Here is a 14,646-nt window from a genome sequence, read left to right on the forward strand (position 1 = left end):
CGCTATGAAGGCCAGCATCCCATTCGCCTTCCTGACCACCTGCTGCACCTGCAAGCTGGGTTTTTGCGATTCATGCACAAGGACCCCGAGGTCCCTCTGCACCGTCGCCTGCTGCAGTTTTTCGCCACGTAAGTAATAGTCCTTCCTACCATTCTTCCTACCAAAGTGGACCACCTCACACTTGCCAACATTAAATTCCATTTGCCATTTCCTGGCCCATTCGCCCAGCCTATCGAGATCCTTCTGCAGACTACGACTAGTTAATGTTAGTTAACTAACATTACGACTAGTTAACTACGACTGGTTAATGTTTTCCCTTCTGCTCCAGGCACCCAGCCCAGCTGGTAAACGTTTACCTCCTGCGTCTCCAGGGACCCATGTCCCACTGGTTAATGTTTTCCCAGCGGTTGGTTAATGTTTTGCCCACTCCAGCCAGAGACGAAGTCCCACTGGTGAATGTTTTCCATGGTTGGATAATGTTCTTCCCAACTGGTTAATGTTTTCCCCGACTGGTTAATGTTTTCCCCCTTCTTCTCCAGGCACCCAGCCCGACTGGTTAATGTTTTCCCCCTGCTTCTCCAGGCACCAAGCCCAACTGGTTAATGTTTTCCCCTCGGTTCTCCAGGGACAAGGTCCGACTGGTTAATGTTTTGCCCCTGCTTCTCCAGGGACTATGTCCGACAGGTTAATGTTTTCCCCTCGCTTCTCCATGCACCAAGTCCAACTGGTTCATGTTTCTCCCAGTTGGTTAATGTTTTCCCCTCGGTTGGTTCATGTTTTGCCCATTCAGCCAGAGCCTACGTCCCACTGGTTAATGTTTTCCCCAGTTGGTTTATGTTTTCCCCGACTGGTTATTGTTTTCCCCGTTTGGTTAATGTTTTCCCCACGGTTGGTTAATGTTTTGCCCGTGCTTCTCCAGGGACTATGTCCAACTGGTTAATGTTTTCCCCTCGGTTCTCCAGAGACAAGGTCCGACTGGTGAATGTTTTGCCCCTGCTTCTCCAGGGACTATGTCCGACTGGTTAATGTTTTCCCCTCGGTTCTCCAGGCTCCAATTCCAACTGATTAATGCTTTTCCCCTGCTTCTGCAGAGACCAAGTCCCACTGGTTAATGTTTTGCTCGGTTGATAAATGTGTTGCCCGGTTGGTTAATGTTTTGCCCCTGCTTCTACAGGTACCAAGTCCAACTGGTTAATGTTTTCCCCTCGGTTCTCCAGGGATTAGCAACAGGTTAATGTTTCCTCCTCGCTTCTCCAGGGTCCATCTCCAATTGATTAATGTTTTCCCCTCGGTTCTCCAGGCACTATGCCCAACTGGTTCATGTTTTCCCCTCGCTTCTCCAGGGACAACGTCCAACTGGTTAATGTTCTCCCCAGTTGGTTAATGTTTTCCCCTACTGGTTAATGTTTTCCCCGACTGGTTAATGTTTTGCCCCTGCTTCTCCAGGGATTATGTGCAACTGGTTAATGTTTTCCCATCGGTTCTCCAGGGACTATGTCCGACTGGTTAATGTTTTCCCCTCGCTTCTCCAGGCTCCAAGTCCAACTGGTTAATGCTTTCCCCCTGCTTCTCCAGGGACCAAGTCCCACTGGTTAATGTTTTCCCCATTTGGTTCATGTTTTCCCCGACTGGTTAATGTTTTGCTCACGGTTGGTTAATGTTTTGCCCCTGCTTCTCCAGAGACCAATACCCTTGGGATATTCCAGTCGATGTTTGGGAAATTGAAGTCTCCCATCACGACAACTCTGTTACTACTACATCTCTCTAGAATCTGTTTCCCTATTTGCACCTCAACTTCCCTGTCACTATTGGGCGGCCTGTAGAATACACCCAGCAAAGTTATCGACCCTTTGCTGTTCCTAACTTCCACCCACAGGGACTCCGTAGACAGTCCCTCCACGGCATCCTCCTTCTCTGCAGCCATGACACTGTCCCTGATCAACAGAGCCACTCCACCACCTCTTTTGCCCCCCTCCCTGTCCTTCCTGAAGCATCTGAATCCTGGCACCTGAAGTACCCAGTCCTGTCCCTGAGACATCCAAGTGTCCGTAATGGCCATCACATCACATTCCCAAGCAGCAATCCACGCCCTAAGCTCATCTACCTTATTTACTACACTCCTGGCGTTAAAATAGATACACTCCAGCCCCTCAGCCTGGGCGTTTCCCTTCTCCACCCACTGTCTAACCTCCCTCTCATACTGCCTGCAGTCCTTCCCTACCTGGGAGCTAACCTCCTCGGTCCCAGTCTCCCCATCACAATTCCCTCCCCCCATCCTTTCTAGTTTAAAGTCCCCCCAGTAGCCTTAGCCAGTCTTCCCACCAAGATATTAGTCCCCCTGGGATTTAAGTGCCACCCGTCTTTACTGTACAGGTCACACCTGCCCCTAAAGAGGTCCCAATGATCTAGGAACCGAAATCCCTGCCCCCTGCTCCAGTCCCTCAGCCATGCATTCAGCCTCCACCTCATTCCATTCCTGCCCTCATTCTCCCGTGGCACAGGCAGCAATCCTGAGATTACTACCTTCGCTTTTCTCTTCCTCAGCTGCCTACCCAGTTCCCTATAATCCCTTTTCACCACTGCCTCCCTCTTCCTGCCTACGTCAGTAGTACCTGTATGCACGACAACCTCTGGTTCCTCACCCTTCCCTTTCAGGATGTCTGGGACATGCCCAGAGACATCCCGGATCCCAGCTCCAGGGAGACGAACCACCATCCGCGACTCACGTCTACGTCCACAAAAATGCCTGTCCGCCCCCCCTCACTGTGGAGACCCCTATTAATACTACCTTTCTGCTCTCTTTAATTTTTTGACATACTGGCTCAGCTCCAGAGACCTGGCCACTGCTGCCTCCCTCAGATGAGCTGTCTCCCCCAGTAGTACTCAGGCAGGAGGACTTATTTTGAAGGGGGACATCCACCGGCGTGCTCTCCATCACCTGAGGTTTCCCCTTCCTAATAGTTACCCACGTGCCTTCTTCCCGTTGCTCTGGTGTGACTACTTGCTGATAGCTCCTATCAATTATCTCCTCACTCTCTCTAATGAGCTGAAGGTCCTCGAGCTGCATTTGCAGCTCCTTAACCTGGTTCCGTAGGGTCTGCAGCTCCACACACCGAGCACAGGTGTGGATGTCTGGTAGACCAGGAGCCTCCAAGTCCTCCCACATGTTGCACTGGCAACAACATACTGGCCTCACACCCATACTTGCCCCTTTTTAGTAACCCAGAGGAAAAAGTAAAAAAAAACTTATAACTTCCCTTGCCTCACCCTTATCTCTTTGGCCCTGTGAGCCAAAGCCCTTACAGCACACTCAAAAACAAAAACAAACTTACCTGCTCTCAGTCAGACCCCGTCTCTCTCTCTCTCTTTTTGAAGTTAGAGGAGTGGGGAGGGCTGGGATACTCTACCTATGTAGAGTATCGGGATTCCTCACCGCTCTAATTTGTAGTAAGGTTAAAAAAAAGACTCTACCCGAGTGCCCTAGTAACTGCTTCCGGTGCAAAAATTTGAAGAAAAAGAAACAAGTACAAAGTTAGTTTTAAAAAAAATCACTGTACTCACCCACAAGCTCTCCACTCGCAATCAAGTGAAGTAATGTATTTGTGCTGCAAAACAAACGAGGATTCGTTAATGTGCCACATAAAAGGTTGCAGCTCTTCGTGTTAAGAGATTAGCATGGATATCAGATTAGTTCACAAACAGGAATCATAGAATTGGGATAAACAGTTCATTTTAAGGTTAGTATAAAGTAAGTATTGAATTCACAGGGATTAATCCTTGTGGATCACTGACTTGCAATCAATATGAATTTATTCAATACAGTCAACTCTTCTGAAAATTCCAAGACAGGTAGAAAAGTACATCGTTATGAGGAGACACAAAGTTCCCGTGTAGATTAAATGAAGAGGTAAAACTTGGACATGTTACACACAATGTGGGAAAATTGAGGTTGTCACATGGTTCGGAAGAATACAAAAGCAGAACATATTTCATATTGAAAGCCACTGCAGAATGTTGTGATATAGAGGGGCAAGGATGCCCTGCTACATGAATGACAAAGTCATAGAAACATAGAGGCACACGGTGCAGATCATGGGAATTCGGCCCATTGAGTCTGCAAAGATTTTCTAACAGAGAATTTTACCTCAGCACACCAACCATGCTTTCCCATGGCTAATCAATCTAACCTGGTCTCCTTGAGAAAATAAGGGACAATTTAGCATGGACAATCGACTGAACCTGCACATCGTTGGCATTTGAGAGGAGACCAAAAGGGGAGTTAGAAGGGGGAAAAGGGGGCATGAAATGGCTTTGGCTGATAGGATTAAGGGAAATCCAAAGGCATTTTACTCTTATATTAGGAACAAGAGGGTGGTTCGAGGGAAAATTGGTCCTCTTAGGGACAAAGGAGGGGAACTATGCATTGAGGCTGAGGGAACGGGGGAGATCCTGAATGAATACTTTGTGTCGGAATTCACGAAGGAGAGGGGCTTGGTGTCTTGTAATGTCTTGGAGGGAGCTGTAGACCAGTTGAAGGAAATATCCATTACGAGGGAGGAAGTGTTCGGGTTTTTAGGTAGCATAAAAACTGATAAAACTCCGGGGCCTGATGGCATTAATGTCTTGTCTCTTTTAATCCGCAGGTGTGTCGGTCCACCTTGTTGTCTAACGAGGGGCATGCACACGGTGGGTCGTGCGTGGGCTGCTCTTGGATGTTTCGAGAGTGGCCTAGTACTTCACGTCGTTGTGTGTGCTTAAAACTGGACCAGCAGATGGGCACCACAGCAGCTCAGTGACTATCACTGCTAGCTGTGCAGATACATGGATTTGGGCCAGTGTCTGTGGGAGTTTGCACATTCTCCCTGTGGTTGTGTGGGTTTCCTCCGGGTGCTCCGGTTTCCTCCCACACCCCAAAGATGTGCTGTTAGGCTGATTGGTGTAACAAATTGTCCCTAAACTATTCTCCCCTGAATCTGGTTCCAATAGGGGTACCATACGCCTACACACGGGTCAAGGTAGGTGTCGGAAAATGCTTTGTTACGATGGCGGCGAGGGCTCGTTGGGCCGGAGGGCCTGTTTCCCGTGTTGGGTTGTTCTTTGTTCTTTGTTTTGTTTTTGTTCTAAGCACCCAGAGGAAAAACATGCAAACACGGAGAGAATGTCAAGCTCTACACAGTCACCCACGACAGCAACTAAATCCAGGTCCTCACGCGGGGAGACTGCTGTGCTATTAACTGTACCACCACACGGCCCTGTCTGTCGCCTCAGCAACTGTGTTATTTCACCGTGAGACATGATACCCAGGCCGAATGGTCCCTTGTTTCTGGGCCCGATGACCTCAAAACCTTAGTTAAAAGGACACGTGTTCTATGTCCTGCACGTTCATAGGAAGGAAGGGGAGGAGGGTTGTGTTGGCTGGAGTTCGGTGGATGTCTGCAAATAATCATATCCTGGGTGTGATTGAAGACTCTCTATTGTTTTGAAATTGAAGAGGAACAGGGAAAGGCCCGAGCTTTTTTTCCGCTCACCGCCCGGTTTGGGAAAATGGTCAACGTACCAAAGACCCGGAGGACATATTGCAAAAAAAAATCGGAGGCACCAGCCCCACAAGGTTACCCAGTACAAGAAGGGAAAGGATTCCTAATACACACAGGGTAAGAGATGTTATGACAGAAAGCAGAGAGGTTATGGTGGACTGACAAAACCTATATTTGGGGAAAAGGCGAAGACCACAAAGAAGATTGTGCTGAGATTGGAGTGTGTGGAGCCCAACTGTAGGTCAGAGAGAATGCTGGCCATGAAGAGATGCAAGCACTTTGAGTTGGGAGGAGATAAGCAGAGGAAGAGCCAAGTCATCCAGTTCTAAGCTGCATTCTTTGTTTGTTGGAGAACCAATTCACAATAAAACATCTCAAATGCTAAAAAAAAACACACAGGGAGAGGCCCGGAAAGGAAATGTCGTTTGTCCGGTCAAGCCTGTGCCGACAAATGATACTTTTCTAAACTAATGATTTTGTTTTGCATCTACGCAGCCTGTATCTCTGTATTCCCTGTTTATTCATGTATCTATCTGTCAAGATGATTTTTTGTAACCATTGCTATTACATCTGCTTCTGACATCCCCTCCGTCAGCGAAATACAGGTACTTACCACCCTCTCTGTGAAGAAAAATCTTGCCTCTCTCATCTCTTTTAAAGTTTCCCCGTTATGACTTTAAAATAAGTCCTGCAGCAATTGGCATTTATACCCTGAGATAAAAAGACTCTGACAAGACATTCTGCCGATTGGTCTCATAATTGTGTAAACATCTATCAGGTCGATCCTCAGCTTTTACCAAAAATAATCTAGTGGTTGGTGAGTAAAGTTGAACATTTTGAGATTGGAGCGTCAGATGTGTTGCATGTGGTGGAGTTGAGGTTTGAAGGAAGGAATGAGTGAAATGCTAGATTCCTTTCTGGAGGGCAAGGGATGAAGACAGTATTCTGGGAAATGCAGCATAACGGCATCATCTTTTCAAACTATAGTGTGGGGAGTCAACTTCTTAGATTAAGGAATCAATTTCAGAAGCTCTGAAGCTGCATCATCCAAACAAACACACAGGTTAAGGGAACATTATTCAAAGGCTGTATAGAAGCAGACTAAGAGGAAGTTCGGTCAATGTCCATTTGGAATTCTGGTTTATAGTAAGTATTCATCCGTGTCTATTCGCTGATATTGAGATGGAGAATTCAGGAAAGGGAAGTCTCTTACATGAAAAGTGCAAATGTGACTGGGGGACATCAATTTGATTTTAAAAAACTGACCGAAATGTGCAGCCTTGCCAGAAAGATGGAATGATAGAAACTGAATTTTTAATGTTTCTAATAAAGAGATGAAACGGCGACGTAAGCAGACCAGAGACTGCTAAGAATAGAGGGCGATTTAAAATCAAACTGTTTGAGTTCAGTGGAAATGCAAGGATAATATGTGTCTTGCAGTGTTTCCTCAGGGGGACTCAGGAGATTTTTAAAATGAGTTTCAGATCTCACATTCCATTATCCTAGAATTGTGCAATTATAGATTGTGTGCAGAGCGAAAAGAGTCCAAGAATCTGAATAACTTATTCAAATCGACGTATCTGTTAGTCCACTTTGAATCAGACAGGGGAACGTATCCTGTGGTACAATGAATTGCGCTACTGTGTTGGGCAGATTTATTTTCATTTAATGGAGGGCGGGTCCGAAAGGCCATTGGTTTCAGAAAAAAAAGGCTGATATGGAATATTCACACGAGGACAAAAAATGATCTAACTGTCGTTTTGCGGTAGAAAGATTCTATTCGAACCTCTATCGTCATTCGTTTACCCTATAAACAGACCACAAGTCATTGGGAAATCTATTATGTGAGTCCAAATACATTCTTCCCATTGCCAGCTGATCAGGACCATATTGTGCACAGAACAGGGGAAAACAACGAGACTGTGAATGTGTTGAGTCATCTCCCTTTCTTGGATTTGCCATTCAAGGCATTGTCTTCCCATGGTATCTCTTTTTACTGGAAACATTTTCCAATCTCCAAAACAGATTCAGCAGTTGAGGGACAGAGACTCTGCTCTGTCAAAAGTTAACCAATCTGTGTTGCAAAGAGAGGCAACTATCATAGAGGTTGAGTTATGTATGCAGGATTGATGCATACTGTGGGGGTCACGGATGGCCGTTTCGACCCTGTTTGGGAGCAGAATTCATGATTAATGTAACAGCTATTGTTAAAGTGAAAATCTACACCAAATATTTGCAACTCATGGTGCACATGATTCTTCTGTTTTGGATAATGGAACTATGTACACAATGTTTTTTCTTCAAGAATTTATGCAAAACAATGGCATATACTATTTCCGTACTGCACCATTTCATGTGGTTTCAAATGGTTTGGCGGAGCTCTGAAGTAGGGATTGAAAAAAAAGTGGAAGATGATTCGTTGAGTACAAAGATCTGAAGATTTTTATTCCAGTATTGTTTCACGCTACAAACGACAACTGGGCTATTTCCAGCGGAACTGCTGCTATGTGGATGGTCAAGTGTCACGTACCATCGAAATCTCATAGCAAAAAAGGGCAAGAGAGAAGAGAAGCAGGAGTTGTTCGGGAGGACAAAATATTACAAATTATGCAGGACGGATTCGTTAAGGGGAAGTCGTGTTTGACAAATTTCTTGGATTTCTATGAGGATGTGACTCGTGTGGTAGACAGAGGGGAACCGGTGGATGTGGTGTTTTTAGATTTTTAGAAGGTGTTTGATAAGGTGCCTCATAAAAGGTTGCTACAGAATGTTCGGGTGCACGGAGTTGGTTGTAAGGTGTTAGCGTGGATGGAGGATTGGTTGTCCAATAGGAAGCAGAGAGTTGGTATCGATGGGTGCTATTCTGATTGGCGGTTGGTGACTTGTGGAGTGCCGCAGGGATCGGTGCTGGGGCCTCAGCTATTTACCATTTATATAGATGATCTGGAGGAGGGGGCTGAGTTTAGGGTGACGATATTTGCTGATGACACGAAGATGAGTGGAAAAGCAAATTGCGTGGAGGGTGTGGAAAGTCTGCAGAGGGATCTGGATAGGCTGAGCAAGTGGGCGAGGACATGGCAGATGGAGTACAATGTTTGCAAGTGTGAGGTTATCCACTTTGGCAGAAATAATAGTAGGAGGGATTACTATTTGAAGGGTGAAAAGCTGCAGCATGCTATGGTGCAGAGGGACCTGGGGGTCCTTGTGCATGAGTCGCAAAAACCCAGTCTGCAGGTGCAGCAGGTGATCAAGAAGGCGAATGGGATGCTGGCCTTTATCGCAAGGGGGATAGAATATAAAAGCAGGGAGGTCTTGCTGCAACTGTACAGGGCACTGGTGAGGCCACAGCTGGAGTACTATGTGCAGTTTTAGTCGCCACACTTGCGCAAGGATATTTTGGCCTTGGAGGGAGTACAGAGGAGGTTCACTAGGCTGATACCGGAGATGAGGGGGTTGGACTATGAAGAGCGACTAAATAGACTGGGTCTGTACTCGTTGGAGATTAGAAGGATGAGGGGGGATCTTATAGAGACGTAGAAAATAATGAAAGGGATGGATAGGGAAGAGGTAGAGATATTCCTGACGCTTAGAAAGGATAGCAGGACTAGAGGGAACAGCCTCAAGAAAAGGGTGGGGCGGGGAGGCAGTTTAGATCGGAGTTGAGGAGGAACGTCTTCACTCAAATGGTGGTGAATCTCTGGAATTCTCTACCCGTTGAAGTGGTGGAGGCTACCTCGCTAAACATATTTAAGTCACGGGTAGATAGGTTTTTGATAGACAAGGGAATTGAGGGTGATGGGGAGAAAGCGGGAAAGTGGAACCGATCCACTTCTGATCAGCCATGATCTTATTGAATGGCGGGGCAGGCTCGAAGGGCTGGATGGCCTACTCCTGCTTCTATTTCTTATGTTCTTATTTTCTGATTACTTATTCTCCATTTAAGTTCAGTATGTTCCTCAGTGGTTTTATTCGATGACAATTGTTTTAACGGTGTTGAGGGACTTAAGCATATGTGAGTTTTGACGTTTTTTTTGGTTTTGATCTACAAGAGCGTGATCTGGAAACAAAGAGAGAGAGGGAAGGAGAGGGAAAAAATAATTGCAGATTTATAGAGAGACAGACAGATAGGTAGAGGAATGTTTAGAGAGATAGATCAACAAAAAGGTAGGCAGACAAACAGACTGGCAGACAGTCAGGTTGTCAGACAGATGGATAGATAAATAGACAGATAACCAGACAGACAGACGGGTGGGTGGGTCACCAGACGGACGGACAGACAGATATGTGATGTATGGATAGATGGACGTTAGACAGACAAACAGACCTCCCGTTATTTCCTTCTAATAATCTACATGCCACCACTCGCCATTTTGCTGTGTCACTTTGGTGTGTCCGATTCCACCTTCCATGCCTTGAAAGGATATTCCTCTATCATTTGTTTCATGGAAATTCAATCCAGATTCCAGCAACAGTCTGAGTGAAAATAAACTCACATTCTCTTTCGAACTTTGTGCCCATTATGTTGCATCTCTTCTCTAGTTTTTGCTGCTCTCTCAGTTGGGAGCAATTTCTCATTATTTTGTTCTATCTGTGTCCCTCGGTATCTTGAACAACCAGATCAAGTGGCGTCTCAGCCTTATTTCCTCCGCAGATGATAGACATAAGAACATAAGAATAGGAGCAGGAGTAGGCTATCCAGCCCTTCGGGCCTGCCCCGCCATTCAATAAGATCATGGCTGATCTGTCGCTGCTCAGTTCCACTTTCCCGCCCTCTCCCCATAACCCTTAATCCCCTCTCCTATCAAAAACCCATCAACCCGCGTCTTAAAAATATTTAGCGAGGCAGCCTCCACCACTTCAACGGGCAGAGAATTCCAGAGATTCACCACCCTTTGAGTGAAGAAGTTCCTCCTCAACTCCGTTCTAAACCGCCCCCCTTTTATCTTGAGGCTGTGCCCCCTAGTCCTATTGTCTTTTTTGAGCGGGAAGAGTCTTTCCACCTCTATCCTATCCATCCCATTCATCATCTTATACGTCTCAATGAGATCTCCTCTCATTCTTCTAAACTCTAACGAGTACAAGCCCAGTTTATTCAGCCTCTCCTCATAGCTCAACCCCCTCAACTCCGTTATCAGCCTAGTAAACCTCCTCTGCACTCCCTCCAAGGCCAAAATATCTTTGCGCAGGTGACCACTCTCTCCAATCCATCAAAACAGCTACAGTTCGTTTGGCTTGGAATCAGGCTTCTGAATTTCCTCTATACACTTTCCAAAGCCTTCACATCCTTCTCAAGTATTGTACACATACATGGACGGAGTGTATTTCAAATGTTTATGAAATGTGAAAAAATGTTCACGGAGTGAGTTTTCACCACGGCGAGGAAGGAATGGAGATTAGACCAGCTGTAATAAAGATAGACTGAGGACAAAATAAAGATTGAAGTAAATCAGTTGGGGCGAGTTTCCATGTTTTAACATCCGAAACTTGAGTATTACATGATCAGAGATATTAATGTTTATTTCATGATATTTGTATAGATAACCTCTTAAAAACACTGCGCCCAGGACCTAATGATTATCAGGACCAGACTTGGGGAAGAAGATCAATCGTTACAAGACAATTCGGTCATTGACGTTCCTTAGTATGAGTGAAGTTTCTTCCCAGATTGAATTATATTGTCCATTGACAAGTCTTTATCTGCCCTCCAGTTACCACCCCAAACACAAGATTATTTTAACTTGATAAACATTTTTTTTTCTCATTACTGAAGTCAGATGCCACATTCGAATTGGTCATCATATTCAGTATAACTTTTGCCAACTCGTCACCTTGGAAATTCATGTTCCTGATGATTTTTTCCCCCTACTTCGATGTTTGGATCAACAGAAACAATATTCCACTGAATCCAACAACTGAAAGTCATGGGTGAGATGGAAATAGTTCTTCCAACACAACATGACTACAAGAATAATTCAGGAAAGTTATTATTTATTATTATGTATTTATTATTTATTATTAGTTATTTAATTTATTTATAATAAATAAATTTATTTATTTATATAATACATAATTTATTACTTATTCCAGATTATTTATTTCATTAGAATCCAACTAATTTTGTCACTTCCATGCAATGCAACATGACAAGAAACAGATTGAAAGCAGAAACAAGCTTATGCATAGTTACACTATATAATGTGTTTTACCTACGTACCAGGAACACCAACTAAGGCAAGCAACAGATAGAATATTTTCCTGACCAATTCAATAGGTAGATGCATTTTCTGCGTGGAATGGCCCTCTTCCTTTGCTGAGCAAGTTATTCCTCTGAATTAAAATCTGTCGTGACACGTCCCTGTGCATTCACCTTTATGCATTCCCTCGATCTCCATGGAGATACAGCTGTTGCAAAAGTGTTCTAAAAATTGCTATCTTTATATTAGAACACACACATTAGGAGAACGGGATAAATTCCCTGTGGATTGAATACACGAGATGCTGAGACTAAATTGAATCAATGTTTTTTTTCATTTACTAAGCAACCGTCATTATATGCAATGTTTATTCATAATTGGAGACTATATTTGAAAGCAAACGAAAGTGATATCATTACCCTCCAACCACCATGACTCCCATGCCTTGACCTCATGTCAGGAGTGCAAGGACTGGGAGTTGAATGTCCAAAGCTACTCAGTATTCTAAAAGATTACACATGGTGGAACACGAGCTGGGGCTGCTTTACTGGTTAAATATAACGTCAAAGCTCCATGAAGAAATTATATTGGCATTAAAGACAAAAATGTTGCTTCTATCACGGTGGAAATAAAAAAAGAAAGAACATTCTGGTAGTAGAAAGTTGAGGGCCCCGAGCATTAATTCCTAAGTAGGGTCCAGTATATCACGATAAAAAGAATGCTCCTGAGAAAAGTGCAGCAGTAATCACGGGTGGTTTAAATCTGCATCTTGACAGGATTAGTGAAATTCGCAAAGAAAATCTCCCTCTTAACGCCACCAGTTATTCAGACAATATCTCCCACCGAACTTGCATTGCAGGTGTTCTGCGCCAAATGTCTTCTCATTCTATCATTAGAGATCACTAAACCCAGCCAGCAGGTGCAGCAGGTGGTCAGGAAGGCGAATGGGACGCTGGCCTTCATAGCGAGGGGGATTGAATATAAAAGTAGGGAGGTCTTGCTGCAGCTGTATAGGGCATTGGTGAGGCCACAGCTGGAGTACTGTGTGCAGTTTTGCGCGCCGCACTTACGCAAGGATATTTTGGCCTTGGAGGGAGTGCAGAGGAGGTTTACTAAGCTGATGCCGGAGTTGAGGGGGTTGAGCTATGAGGAGAGGCTGAATAAATTAGGCTTGTACTCATTAGAGTTCAGAAGAATGAGGGGAGATCTCATTGAGACGTATAAGATGATGAATGGGATGGATGGGATAGAGGTGGAGAGACTCTTCCCGCTCAGAAAGGACAGTAGGACTAGGGGGCACAGCCTCAAGATAAAGGGGGGCGCGGTTTAGAACGGAGTTGAGGAGGAACTTCTTCACTCAAAGGGTGGTGAATCTCTGGAATTCTCTGCCCGTTGAAGTGGTAGAGGCTACCTCGCTAAATATTTTTAAGACGCGGGTTGATGGGTTTTTGATAAGAGAGGGGATTAAGGGTTATGGGGGGAGGGCGGGAATGTGGAACTGAGACACGACAGATCAGCCATGATCTTATTGAATGGCGGGGCAGGCTCGAAGGGCCAGATGGCCAACTCCTGCTCCTATTTGTTATGTTCTTTTGTAAAACATTAACCAACCGTGGGGAAAACATTAACCAACCAGGGAAAACATTAACCAGTCGGGGAAAACATTAACCAGAAAGCCAAAGCCGCTGGAGCATCGTGGAAGTCATTAACCAGTCGGACAGAGTCCCTGGAGAAGTGAGGGGAAAACATTAACCAGTTGCATCTGCTCCCTGGGGTAGAAGGGAAAACATTAACCAGTCGCACTTAGTCTCCAGAGAGGCAGGGGCAAAGCATTAACCAGTCTTGGAAAACATTAACCAGTGGGACTTGGTCCCTGGAGAAGCAGGGGCACAACATGAACCAACAGTGGGGAAAACATGAACCAGTGAGGCAGAACATTGACCAGTCGGGGAAAACTTTAACCAGTCAAAGAACGAACAACAAAATCAGCCGGGGAAACAGGCCCTTCGGCCCAACGAGCCCACGCTGCCATCTCAACTCCACCTCTCTACCCATGACCCCTATCTAATGTTTTATGGCCATCCAGATTGAGGGAAAACTGATTTCGGGACAATTTATTCCTGCCAATCAGCCTAACAGCACATCTCTGGGGTGTAGGAGGAAACCGGAGCACCCGGAGAAAACCCACGCAAGCACGGGGAGAATGCGCAAACTCCCACAGACACCGGCCCAAATCCATGTGTCTGCACAGCAATCAGCGATAGTCACTGAGCTGTCGTCTTGCCCAGTATCTTGTCCAGTTTAGGCACACACTAACGACATGAAGCACTAGGCCAATCCCGAACAACCAAGAGCAGCCCCAGTACGACCCATCGCGTGTATGCCCCTCGTTGGACACGAGGTGGACCGACTTCAAACCTGTGAATGAAAACAGAGAAAAACATTATTATCATACTATACCCATTTACATTTCTAGGGACACCCCAATGCTAATGACCCTTAATTGAAGGTTCTCCTATATCCACCCATCTCCAGCTCAGTCCTGTGCCTGTCTAAGTTACTCTTAAAGGACTCTAGCGTGTTTGCTTCCACCACCTTACTTGGCAGAGCATTCCATACCCCCACTACCCTCTGTGTGAAAAACCTCCCTCTAATATCTGTGTTGTACCTCTCCCCGCTCACCTTCAGTCCATGGCCCCTTGTCCTACGTGACTCTATTATAGGAAATAGCTTACCTCTGTTTACTCGATCGATACCCTTCATAATCTTATATACCTCTATTAGATCCCCCCTCATTAACCAGTCGGACAGAGTCCCTGGAGAAGTGAGGAGAAAACATTAACCAGTTGCATCTGCTCCCTGGAGTAGAAGGGAAAACATTAACAAGTCGCACTTAGTCTCCAGAGAGGCAGGGG

The 14,646-nt window shown here is 45.3% G+C and overlaps 1 pseudogene; it reads left to right on the forward strand.

The window, feature by feature from the left end:
* Positions 1 to 5,544: 5,544 nt before the first annotated feature.
* On the forward strand, positions 5,545 to 5,866 carry LOC145337381 (large ribosomal subunit protein eL42-like; annotated as a pseudogene).
* The last annotated feature ends 8,780 nt before the right edge of the window (positions 5,867 to 14,646 follow it).

Source organism: Carcharhinus amblyrhynchos, unplaced genomic scaffold (genome assembly GCF_965287045.1).
Source record: "Carcharhinus amblyrhynchos unplaced genomic scaffold, sCarAmb.v2.hapA scaffold_47, whole genome shotgun sequence".
Taxonomy (NCBI): Eukaryota; Metazoa; Chordata; class Chondrichthyes; order Carcharhiniformes; family Carcharhinidae; genus Carcharhinus; species Carcharhinus amblyrhynchos.